This window comes from Apium graveolens, chromosome 11 (assembly GCF_009905375.1).
Source record: "Apium graveolens cultivar Ventura chromosome 11, ASM990537v1, whole genome shotgun sequence".
Lineage (NCBI taxonomy): Eukaryota > Viridiplantae > Streptophyta > Magnoliopsida > Apiales > Apiaceae > Apium > Apium graveolens.
The window spans coordinates 51317261-51329523 of record NC_133657.1 but is presented as its reverse complement, the minus strand read 5'-3'; the positions used below and the strand labels follow the sequence as shown (position 1 = coordinate 51329523).

Below are 12263 nucleotides of genomic sequence, written 5' to 3'. Positions count from 1 at the left end.
CTTAAAGGTTATAAGCATTGGAATCAACAATTAGATATCAATATTATGAAACAGGCATGCATATAAACCATATCAGCATGCTCCAATATATCCTTAAATCGTTCCTCCTGTATTCACTAGATACAGGGCATATCAAAATATCATTTACTAATACTAGAACCATTGTTTATACACTTCTGAAAAATTTCTCCACTGATCCTTAAAGGTTGTGGTTACCTTAATCCTTTCTAATTCATACTGTCAAAACTCATACGGTCCCTATTAAGGGTGAAATGCCAACCTTCATGCATTCCCCTATGGTTCATCTCAAGTTATCGAAGTTATATCCTTAATTCCACTTTTAATAAGGTACTTGCATCCTTCTATGGATAAATCAAGTCATATATCCTTGATAAATTATCTTATTCAATCATTCCCACCCAGATAGTCTATACCAATTTCACAATAGCATCCTTATTCAAACTGAGGTAAACCCCTATGGCCTTCAAAAGATAACAATGGTTACCCGCTTTTCTTTCCTAATTTGGTAATGACAACAGGGATGTTCTGGAGGATATAGGTCGTGTTCAATGTGAACTTCTTCTTAATAATTCCTCATTTACTTTTGTTGTTTATCTCAACAGTCATCCAATTTTCCTAATTTCTTACTTTCTTGTCTCCTTAGTCTATCCGCGTCTCATTATTTATCCTTCGAACTATCTCAAGGTTTCCTCGAATCTTCCCAACTTACAGGGGATAAAATATATTTATCTCTTATGCCTTCAACCATCAACTTTAACTTATGGTGAATCACTCTCATCCTGACGAATACATACTTTCCTATTTCTATTGCTACGAGTCTTTAGGGTTTCCTCATACCCAACTCCCTTATCATTCCTCAAACTCTATTGTCTTTATTTTCCCTTCCACTTAAGTTTCTTTTTATTTTCTTTTCTATTACAATTATTTCATGAACCCACTACTCATTGACTTCAAACATCACGTCGTTCTGGGATTCTTGTCATCAGAACGAATCTTGACAAATTTTATAACTTAGCTTCATAATTCATCATACTCGTCCACCTTTGTTCTGGCTCAAAAGCTTTTACACTATCTCCATAACCTTGGGAATTACTTTCCCGAAAACCATTGACTGAACTTTAATCAGTTTATTCTAACCTCTGGCTCCGTGCCTTTCTTTGTCTTTCACCAGCGGGTGGCCTCTCTCTTAGGAGGGTAAGTGACAAAAACAGTCTTTTGTGCTTCGTCAATCATTTAGAATCTCAAATGATTCCTATATTTCCTTTAGCCAGGCTCTCGCCTCTATTGGGTTCGCTTGTTCCTTGGAATTCTGAGAGCTTAGCGACTTAAAGGTCCTGAAAGAATTTCCCACACTGTCTCCTCATGGTGGTGGTTGGGGATAATAGTCTAAGTTCTTTTTAGACAGGTTCATGAATTGCCGTATAGGAGTACCGTCTCGGGTCTCCTTTCCTTACTCGACTTTCTGTTTCCTTAGTATGAAATGTTTCATCCTTCTCCCATACTTAGGGTTATCTTATATATTAAAATCCTTGTTTTCCACTTCATTATGTTACGAGCTCCTTCTTTCTTAATGGCAACCTCCCTGACTATCACATTCGGGGTTCGCCTTAAATCTTATTCCTCGAGCTATGGGTTTCATCTAAGATCCAGTTCTTAAGCTCTTAAACGTTTGGAACCCAAATTCTGTAGGAATACCTCGTTATTCCCTTATCATCTTTCTTGGTATTAATCTCTTCTCCAGTCATTGACTCTCTGCCTTCATTCATCACTTTTTCTTGGCACAATATGATCTTTTTCGATAATTTGGGCTGTATTTCAATCTCAAACAGCGTTTCGGTACCGGCTCCGGTTACCTTCACTCCTATTTCCATTTTCTCAAAATCTCTTATCAACTCTCCCAAAGACATTTTCAACTTGAGTCTCTCCTTTATACTAAGGGCATTAGCCATCATTTTGGCTTTTCCTGGATGATAAAGAATCTCATAATCGTAATCCTTAATTAGTTCTAACCACCCCCTCTGGCGCATGTTGAGCTCTTTCTGCGTGAAAATGCACTAGAACACTTATGGCTTGTGTAAATCTCGCACTTCTCTCCATACAAGTAGTGCCTCCAATCTTTAGGGCAAAACTATTGCCACGAGCCCAAGCTCATAGGTGGGACATCAAATTTTATATTCCCCTAATTGTCTTGACGCGTACACGATTACTTTGCTGTGCTGTATAAGAAGCACCCTAATTCCTTATGCGAAGCGTCATCACATATCACAAAATCCCCTCTTCCATCCGGCAATGCCAACATAGGGGCCGTCACCAGCCTTTGCTTTAGTTCTTAAAAGCTATTCTCGCATCTCTCTGTCCATTCAAACTTCTCAGTCTTAGGAGTAAGCCGCGTTAAAGGGGCTACTATCTTTACAAACTTGAACGAACCTCCGGTAGTGACCGACCAATCCTACCTCTGGTAGTCGCCCTAACCATGGTCATCAATTCCTCAGTGGTCCTTTCTTCATTCATGTCAGGATCCTTCACGGGATCCTTCTCAGCAATAATCCCTTCTAGGACAACATCCTCAACCGCTACATCCTCAATATGAACATCATCCGGTCCTGCGTTAGGACGCTCTATCGGATACACAATCTGATCTCCAATAAGTAATAAAACATCATCGCGCTGTTGCTCCTCAACCTCAGGGTTCAGAGTCCCACTACCATATACGATAACGAACTACGCTTCTATCACGATATTTATAAGGGTTCCCATAAGGGTTTTAACTGTCAGTACTACATTAGGTAGTCCGACTATGAACTTGGCAAGAGTCCTTATTATCTTAGTGAACTTATTATTTTAACGTCACATCATCTCTGAGGTTTATAATGCTTGGCTCTGATACCATTTCTGTAACACCCCCAAATCCGGGGTCGGGGATTCGGGTTGTCACGAGTTCCATTTCCCTTAATAACACCTAATTCTTAATAAACAATCATCTACTGCGTACTGTAACCCCACAATATACACACACACCACAAGTTATAGTCTCAGAGATGAATACCAAAAATAACACAAGTCATTTTATTCCACAATTATAAGTCATTACACCTCAAAAGGGTTTCTGGATAAATTTACATATTATTTGCCATTATTACAATTCATAAATGTACATAAGTCTGGTACAACAAAAGTTAAAAGCCTAGCCTATTGGTAGTTCCTACCTCAGCTACAACGACATCAACGCCTACAGGAAACTGCCGAACGTTTCCTATCCGCTCACGAATTGGGAGTTTGGTCATGTTCATCATGTCTATCTATTGTTGTATGATGAAAGAAGAAAGCAAGGGTGAGCAACAAGCCCACCGAAATAATATGTATAATAATTAACAATATATGAGCATTCTCATAGTACTCATGAAAGTCTTGGTCAAGAAGAAATGAACCAAGTTTGATATCTTAACGTGACCAAGTCACAAAATATTCAGTATATAAGTATATATACATTTCAAAATCTTAGAATCCTCTTCCATGCATAATATACATAGAGTTCCAGTTTATAACTGTATAAAAATATCGTTGCAAGGTGATCTCATATATCTAACCTTGTCTCAACGTTTTTGTGAAAATCTTTGTCATACATAAGATAATCATTAACCAGATATAAGTTGAAAAGATGAAGTTACAAGATACTCCAATATACTTATATACTTTCCGGATACTACTTGAACTACCACCGTTCAAGGTATCATCAGTTTCAAAAGTTCATCACATAGATGAGACTACAAGAAAAGACTTGAATATATTCAATCTTTGAAATATCATTATAAATAATGAAGTTACGAGATACTTCATTAAGACCCGATATATATATACACCTATATATATACATTTCATACACTCCTTGAAAACCCCTGTTATGAAAATTATAAACAGAGTTGCAATATCCAATGAATTTGGAAAGGAGAAAACCTTGGCATAAACCCGATATCTTGCTAATCAGGCAAAGATACCAATAAGTAACCCTTTCTACTAGTAGATGGATAAATCCCCCACTGGTCATCACCCTGGCCTCATTTGGACCTTGTGCTGGACTGCCACCCGGCCTCTTACGCGTTGATGGGCTGCCACCCAGCCACTTACACTTTGATAGACCGTACCTCGGCCTGTCGCTTATGCCAACTCAATTAAATGGACTTACTTCCCGAACGTTGGGTAAGTAATCAATTCATTTATCAAAACAGCAACCTTGTTGCGAATATAAAATATACCACAGAGCCGGATCCCTCAGGTTTTGAGCGAGTATTTAAATCTCCTTCGAGAGGAGTATCTTAAATATAAAAAAAAGGAGTTTTGGGATCCGCCCTAACTTTTAAAAATCATTTTGAAGACTCGAAAACATTTTTAAGAATGTTTGGAGTAATGCTGATTTAATAAAATAAATCAGTCCCAATATATTAGAAAATATCTGAATATTACTATTTAAATAATATTCCCATAAAGAATAATCTTTATAAAAATAATTGAAGTAGAAGTTTTAAAACTCATACTTGAAATGAATATTAAATAACCAAAGATATACTTATACGAAAGTACGATCTTTATTTGAATAATCGAAAATAAGTTTGATTATCGAAATATTATTCTTTAATAAAATAAAGAATATTATTTAGTAAATAAGCGGAGTCATAAGTCCTCGAATGAATATTCAAAATAATATTCATTAAATAGAATAAACAGAGTCATAAGTCCTCAAATGAATATTCAAGATAAAATTCCTTAAATAAAATAAACCGAGTCATAAGACCTCGAATGAATATTCAAAGTAATATTCATTAATAAAAATAAAGTTATCGAATAAACCTTATTCGATTAATAGTTTTGAAAATTATATCTATATATATATAAATATATATAATATACTCGGGAACATCGATTCCCGGTTTAGAAAATGTTCACCTTTGGGTCCCGTCTACTTAAGGGTATACGCAACTACTACTTATCTCTAGCATAGGTATTATGCACTTATAAGCATTGGAATCAACAATTAGATATCAATATTATGAAACAGACATGCATATAAACCATATCAGCATGCTCCAATATATCGCAAGATTTTGCTAATAACAATCATGCATCTATCACAAGCTAATGCATATACATATATACATCACAACAACAGTATAACGGGTAGAAAACTTGCCTGAGCGACTGGGGGTGGTAAAAGGCCTAGGACGAGTCTGGTAACCTATAAACAACATATAAGTTGGAATTAAACCAAAGTCGCTTAAGAATCTATACTTTAACCAATTAGACTATAACGCTCGCTTTTGCGCTTAATGATTCACTTAAGTCGATCGAGTACCCTCGGCTCCATCATTTTTAATAAATTACCCATTAAGAATTTTAAGGAAATTCTTTTGCGAGTACCCTACCAACTGTCTAACCCACTTTATTTAATTGTTTCATAATCCAATTAGTCACTTAAGGGCCTTAACCAAGGTTTCAAAGTAAGGCGAGGGGTAATGGTTCGGTCGCGAAATACCGTTACTTAAAACGGACGTTTCTCCTAAACCGTACATCGGATTCAAGTGAACCACATATCAAAACGAAGATCGTAACATGAACTATCTAATCATGGCAATGGTCAAAACCTAACAGTGAGTTAACGAGTCCTGATATTAAGAACAAAAACAGTCTAAAGTAAATCGGGCATTACGACGGCTATGTTTACGCGATTACCAAATTTATACTACTCCAAATCAATCCACAATCAACCCACAATCATTACTACAACCAAACTCCATCCATATTCTACTACAACAGCCCCAACATCTCAAGTTCTCCAATTTATACTACTCTAAATCATGAACTAAAAGCTTATACTTAAGTTCATTAACTAATAATCAAGATTTACAACTCCAAAAACATTACAAAACCAACCAATCTCTAAATATTCAATAACCATGCTTCTCATGAACTATACTACTCATAACAAGCTCTTAACATTCAATAATAATTCTAGGTTAAGAGATTATACCTTCCTTGAGAGTAGGAGTAACTAATGAGCTTGAAACAACCTTGGAAAATCCTTACTAAAGCTTTATCTAAACAAAAACACAAGATCAAACTTTCAAGTTCTTGAAAAACACTATTCACTCTCTTCTTCCATGAATTATTGGAAGAGATTGTGAAGGAATTTGAAGCTTAGATTCATAGGATACCTATATCTATGTACAAGGAACCTTAGGTAATTACCTCACTAATTAACAAGGCTTGGAACTTGAACTTGAATTTTTTCTTCTTTGAAAAAGAGATGAAGTCGAGAGCTTCTTGTTGGAAAGGTGAAGTCAACTTTGTGTTTTGTGTTTTTGATTTGTTTTGCTTGGTTGTTTTGTTTTTGTTTTGTTTAATTAACCTTTTAACCATGGAAAAATTTGTGTGGCTTGTAATCAACCAACAATTCCTTCCCTTTTGGTCATGCTTATGTCATCCTCCTATATCACCTTCCCACACTTATCCTTTTCTTGTTGGTGTGATGACATCATCATCACTAACCTCTTTGATTAACTCCTAATTACTTGGCTAATGATCGCTGATCTGTTATACGGTTCGCTTAACTTTCGTTTTCGCTTATCGTTTGAGGGATCATACCCGGGATCTTATTACTTGGGTTCCCTTAACCTTTCTCAATACATTATATTCCTTTTATGATCCTCTCTTATAATCCTTGAATTTAAATCCTTTTTATCCTGTTACCTTATACTCAATTCTTTCGGTATCTGGTGGATTTTCGGGAAAAATCAAAGTGTTCGAATTTGGATTCTGACGATCTTTACATACACTTATATATCATATAGAGTACTAATAAGATCTCAGAATAACAATAAAAGAACCCCTACAAAGTGTGGTATGAAAAGTTTTCTTATTCAGCATAATCAGCAAAATCACTATTCATAAGGGTTACAAAAACTCCAAAATTTTGGGGTTATTACAAATGCGATGATCCCCATAGAATTACTTAACCAATCGATAAGCAACATCTTAACAAATGTAGTTATTTGCACAAGTTCAATCAAACCCCACAAATTAACTCATAAACCAAAAGCGTGCGTGTGTGCAATTGCTTAACAGATATACTAACGCAATTAGATCAATAATCATGACTCACTAATCATCAAGATAATCACAAGGTTATAAATAGAATAAACGCTAAACTCAAAATGACTTATAACACTTCAATTTTATTATCGGAGTTATACATGAATCCATGCTTTTATTGCTAACACATAACAACACATATATGTTTATTTGACCGTGCAATGAGTGAGGTCCACAAAAGACTTATACAATAGTACCCATGTAGCGAGTGTTAGGTTAGTGGATCCCAGACTATAAAAGCCTTAGGTCACTAGGCACAAAGTCCCCTAAGAACTTAATAACTCGATTACTAAAGAGCCCGCTCGTGATCAATTATACATAACACTTTATTTCTTTATCTTTCTATTTCTTTTTTTTTTCAATTTCTGAGCGAGTGCGTTTCGCTCCATCTCGCTCAACTCTAGACTACTCATATAAAATGAGCCGGCAACTAGCCATTTGACACCTAGCCACAACTAGCATTGAAATCTTATATTTTTTTCCAATTTTTTTAAATATTCATATTATTTTACCATTAAGAGAATATCATACATTCTAACTATAAACCTGTGATTAAACCTCGACAAATAACCAAACCATGATCATGATCTAGCACGCAAGCAACCTATTAGACTTAGTGAAAAATCTTGCTTCTAGCATGCAAATCAACTGGATAAGCCTTAACATTCCTAAATACGACATCACCACACTTGCATCAATATTACAAATCAATTGGCAAATTAACTAAGGGACCATGTTATAATGCAAATGCATGAACTATATGCAACATACTATTTCAAAAATAAAAAACTACATGATAAATATGCAACTAAATGAACTAAACTATCATGAATATGCAAACTATATAGACTCACACAAACATATTCCTTAAACTATCACCCCCAAACTTAAAATTTTCACTGTCCTCAGTGAAAGTAATAGTACGGAATCAGGCATACCTACTCGGAATCAGGATCCTCACCCTCAATGGGTGGAGTGTCGGGAGTGTCTGGAGGTGGATACACAGAGTCCTCACTGAATACTGGCCACTGGATATCAACTATGGTAGCTATGAATGCAGTCCCCAATGCCTGGGTGAGATCATGAGCAAACTGACTATGAATGTTATGCATCGCATCCATCCTCCTCGCTAAGCACCTATACCGCACCGAACTCAAACCAACACCTGCATCTGCTTCCTCTTACAGCTGCTGCTGCGATGGACCGGCCTCCTCTCCCAACTCAGCTCTCCAAGCTGCTCTGCTTTCCTGAATCGTGCCACCAGCATATGACTAAGGAGCTGGCCTTCCACCTGGAAGATGGTCATAAGAATAACCAAACCCCTTAGGATCGGGCTTACCACCGTACCACTCCTGCATACTCAACAACATCGAACTATCAGTCGGAGCACTCGGAAGCTGAACTTGCTCGTGTGCGGGCCAATAAACTCTAACCGCCACACACAGCTTCGTCACAATCGACACATAGGGTAAAAAACCCGTAGTACTCCCATGAAGAAACCTCAAAATACCCTGATGGATAACCATCCCAAGATCCACATAGTCTCCCTGAAGAATGCCCCATAAGAAGCGTGCACGATCCACAGTAACATCATGCACATGAGAAGATGGCATGATGTTCGTACAAATAAAAGAATTCCGTGCACGTGCAAACCTGTTCATGCATGAGGCAGGGAAAGTGGCATACTCATTCGTGCCCCTCTTGAACTTTCAATTAGTCTTGGGCACACACAACGTAACAACGATCAAATCCAAGTTAAACTCCTCCAAAGACTTCTCGTTCCAATTATCCTGATCGGGCCTCCTCTTGGGCTGCTCAATCACCCTCCGAATCACCTCAGCACTGTACTCCACAGTCAACCCCCTCACCACAGAAAGCCGTTCTTCTCCGTCTTAGCATTCGCGTAGAACTTGCGCACCACACTCATGAGCACAGTAGCGGGTGCCTCACAAAAAGCAACCCAACCCATCTCCAAGATCATCTCGAACAACTTACCATCTTTCCTGATGGTAGAAAACCTCGCTCCTTAGCTATGGGCTTCGAAAGAAGCCTCGTATACTCAGCCTCAGCCTCGGGAGTTGCAAACCTTGTCCTCACACCCCCACCACTCAAAGAATCGGTGGTGCGGATGCTAACTTGAGTTCTTTGTCTTTTGGATGCCATTGAGATTGAATAAGAGAGAATAAGAGATACGTGTTTGAGTGAAAATTGTATTTGAGAATTCGAGAAGTGATGGAGAAGTTTCTGTATAAGTGTGTGTGTGTGTATATAGGAATTTGGGAGAGAATTAGTTATGGAAAAAAAGTGGGATTAATAGGAGTAATGGGGGTAATGGCATTGAATTGGAATAGAAATTATGGGAAGTGGAGGAGGGAAATTCGGGTAGAAATTGATTTTGTATTGAAGTCCCCGAAATTCTCTTTATTCTGCTATCTTTTTTTCTTCGATTACAGTGACTCAGTGCAGTCGCCCCGCCTGGCAGCGGGCATGCCGTGCTTCTGAAAATCCAGCATGACCGCCCCGCATACCAGCGCGGGCACGCAGTTACCGATTTTTTAGCGCGGCCGCCCCGCTTCTTAGCATGAGCGCGATGTGCTTCTGTAGTTGAACTTGAATTTTTCTGATTTTTTGATTTTTTTATATTTTTCTCCTTGCTTTCTTCTTCCTCTATCTACTAATGTACAACAAACTTGGGTTGATTCCCAAGAAGCGCTTTCTTTATGTCGTTAGCTTGATGTAGAATCATGAGATCAAATGGCCAACAAAACGACACTAACCACTTCACGGTTTACCGTGTCACCATAGTAATGCTTCAATCTCTGTCCATTTACCTTGAATGTTTGGCCCGGATCATTCTCAAAAATCTCCACCGCTCCATATGGAAACATAGTTTTGACAACAAACGGCCCTGACCATCTCGACTTCAATTTTCTAGGAAAAAGACGGAGACGAGAGTTGAACAAAAGATCTTGTTGCCCCGGTACAAATGATTTTAGCACTAGACCCCTATTGTGCCACCTCTTGACTTTCTCCTTATACATTTTGTTGTTCTCATACGCTTGAAGTCGAAACTCGTCAATTTCATTCAATTGAAGCATCCTTGAAGTCGAAACTCATCAATTTCATTCAATTGAAGCATCCTCTTCTTTCCAGCTGCATCCAAATCAAGATTCAACTTTTTCAAAGCCCAATACGCTTTGTGCTCTAGCTCCACAGGTAAATGACACCCCTTACCATAAACCAACTGATACGGAGACATGCCTAGCGAAGTCTTATACACTGCTCAATACGCCCAAACAGCTTCATCAAGCTTCAAAGACCAATCTTTCCTTGATGGACACACAACTTTCTCTAAAATGTGCTTGATCTCTCTGTTAGATACCTCAGCTTGACCATTCGTCTGAGGATGGTAGGTTGTAACAATGTGATGATTCACATTATACCTTTGCATCATAGTAGTGAATTTGTGATTGCAGAAATGCGATCCCTCGTCACTAATTATGACTCTAGAAGTCCCAAATCTTGTGAATATCTGCATGTGAAGAAAATTAAGCACTACTTTCGCATCGTTCGTTAGCAAAGCCTTGACTTCCACCCATTTTGAGACATAATCAACTGCCAACAAGATATACTGATTATTACAAGATGAGATAAATGGCCGCATGAAGTCAATTCCCCAAACATCGAATACCTCAACCTCGAGAAGCACATTAAGAGGCATCTCATCTCTCTTGAACATATTACCCACACGCTGGAATCGATTATATTTCAAAACAAACTGATGAGCATCTTTAAAAAAAGTCGGTCAAAAAAACCTGTTTGAAGAATACGAGCTGCTGTCTTTTCTCCACTATAGTTTCCTCCATAAGTCGTTGAATGGCAATCTCGCAAGATCCCGCCCGTTTCGCTGTAAGGAATACATCTCCTGATGATTTGGTCAGCTCCTTGCTGAAATAGAAATGACTTATTCCACATGTACCACTTCACTTCATGCTGAAACTTCTACCTTTGAGCATAAGTCAAATCTGGAGGCATAACGTTGCTCACAAGGTAGTTCACAATATCAGCGAACCAAGGTTCTTCTGTTTGCACTCCAAATAATTGCTCATCGGGAAAAGATTCGTTAATCAAAGACTTATCTTTTGAAGTTGCACTTGGATCTTCTTAACGAGAGAGATGATTGGAGACTTGATTTTCAGTCCCTTTTCTATCCTTGATCTTTAATTCAAAAACCTGAAGTAAAAGAACCCATCGAATTAGTCTAGGCTTCGAGTCCTTCTTCGAGATGAGATAGCGAATAGCAGCGTGATCAGTGAAAACTGTCACCTTCATCCCAAGTAAATAAGATTGAAACTTCTCAAAACCATAGATAATACCCAAAAGTTCTTTCTCAGTAGTAGTGTAATTCAGTCGAGCACCATTAAAGGTCTTACTAGCATAGTAGACCACATGAAATATGTTGTTCTTTCTTTGCCCAAGAACTGCTCCAACTGTATAGTCACTTGCATCGCACATCATTTCAAATGGTTCAGTCCAATCAGATGTTGTTATGACAGGTGCCGTAATTAAACTCTTCTTTAAGCTCTCAAAAGAAGTAAGGCACTCGTCATCAAACTTGAAAGGAACATCTTTTTCTAGCAAATTGCACAACGGCTTCAAAATCTTCGAGAAGTCCTTGATGAAACGCCTATAGAAATCCGCATGACCAAGAAAACTGCGAATTCCTTTAACAGAAATTGGTGGAGGAAGATTTTCAATAACCTTCACCTTGGCTTTATGCACCTCGAGACCCTTACTAGAGACCTTGTGACCAGGAATGATGCATTGGCACCATAAAATGGCATTTCTCCCAGTTGAGAACCAGATTGGTCTCAACGCACCTTTTCAGCACTAACCCGAGATTGTGCAAACATTCATCATAAGAAGTTCCAAAGACCGAGAAATCGTCCATGAACACTTCTACATTATTTCCAATCATATCAGAGAAGATAGCCATCATGCATCTCTGAAATGTGGCTGGTGCACCACATAGCCCAAAAGAAACTCTCCTGAATGCAAAAGTACCAAAAGGACATATGAATGTAGTCTTCTCTTGATCT

General features: G+C 38.0%; 1 pseudogene; it reads right to left on the bottom strand.

The window, feature by feature from the left end:
• The window catches only part of LOC141695495 (uncharacterized), a 181341-nt pseudogene extending 169845 nt beyond the window's left edge, over nucleotides 1–11496 (bottom strand).
• Nucleotides 11497–12263: the final 767 nt, after the last annotated feature.